This window comes from Cyprinodon variegatus, unplaced genomic scaffold, assembly GCF_000732505.1.
Source record: "Cyprinodon variegatus isolate N-32 unplaced genomic scaffold, C_variegatus-1.0 Scaffold18, whole genome shotgun sequence".
NCBI lineage: Eukaryota > Metazoa > Chordata > Actinopteri > Cyprinodontiformes > Cyprinodontidae > Cyprinodon > Cyprinodon variegatus.
In genome coordinates, this window is record NW_015150471.1 from 949,628 (window position 1) to 951,270 (window position 1,643).

A 1,643-nucleotide genomic window follows, 5' to 3' on the forward strand; every position below is an offset into this window, starting at 1 on the left:
TATCTATTAAAAATTTTAAGTGCGTTATATATCCCTATACTCTAACTATACCGAAATATAAATTAAAGAATGAACAAGAGGTGTGTTGATTTATTCCAAGCAATGCTCTATTCTATGCGCTTTTGTTGAAGTCTGAAAGCTGCAGTCTATACTTTAATCTCGTTATGTCGTCTATATTATAGGTAATTGTTTTAAATTTGGTAACAGTGCGAGATGGAAACCATTGCCTGCTGTTTATTTTTATTTTTTAATTATTGTTTATATAACTTAAATATCAAATTGACTAAAACAACAGTCTTGGTGCAGCTCTAACATGGGGAATCCTAATTGGTTGTGTCGTCAGATGCGCTTTCCGTTTCTCTCCCTGATTGGCTGCTATTATAAACATCCTGCAATCAGTTAGTAATCATTTACAGTGATGCAGTGATGCAATATACGAAAAGCTGGAAAACACCCAAACGTGTTGTCCTTCATTCATAATTTCACATTTTGTATTACAAATCATGTTTATTTATTCAGCAGATTTGGTGAAATTTTGCGCAATAATGAGTTCCTTGCAACGTGCATTTCGAACCATATGTAGGCCTATTTCCTTCCAATAATTTGCCCGTCTTTTTACACTTTTTAGCAGGCCTACTCCAGACACTAACCAAAAATTACAAAAAGAAGAACCAATTAGGAAAAAACAAGGATCGTTTCAGAAATTGTTCGTTACCTTGATTAAGACGGCAAAGCCTCAAAAATGATCGTAATCCACACATTGCAAATACAGTCTAGAAATAAGTAAACATGTCTGTATTTAGCCTTAAATTAACCAGATAAATAAGAAGATTTGCCAATTGAATTAATATTTTCTCTTAAAATGAGATAATTTGGAATAAGACAACGCATTTGTTTTTTTCTTATTTTATATGTAAATTGCCTTATTCCATTGACAAAGTGTATCACTTAACTGCTTAATTCAAGAAAAAGTGCTATTTTTTTAAAGAAAAATAAACTTACTTAGATTTTAATTTTTTGCACTTCATTCTCACGCCTTTCCATTTAATCCCTTATTTATTTATAGTATTTAAAGAACAACATTAAATGTCGTATTAGAGTAAATATTAAGCCTATTCCTTTTATAAACATTGACAGCATCCTTTCTGCTTCTTTCCGAAAGCCGCTCTGTGATTTTTCCAGGTGTGGATTTCGGAAAGTGAAATCTGCGCTCTGATATAAAAGCTCCTCTGCTGCTCTGCTCCAACACAACCACACCAAGACACATCTGAGCTCATACAAAGAGGAATTATTAGATTTAGACTTAAATACAAAATCAAGATGCTGAACAGGATTTTCTTGGCTTGTGTCTTTCTTGCTCTGTACTGCGCATGCTCCCCGCTGAGCTGCAGGTGGATGGATCAGAAATTCAGACAGTACAGCCAGAACTCATTAGATCTTCTGGATGGGATGGTAAGAGATCAGATTTTAATGCTCGTTTATGTTTGATCTGATCTGTAAAAATATGTTTAATTTCTGATGTGTCTGTGCTGCAGGTTAATAACAGCACTAACAGCACTAAGGATGAAGAGCAGAGCGCTGTGGCCTTCCCTCATCATCTGTACAGCCACGTGTCCAAAGCATCAGTAAGTCCTCCTCAGCTG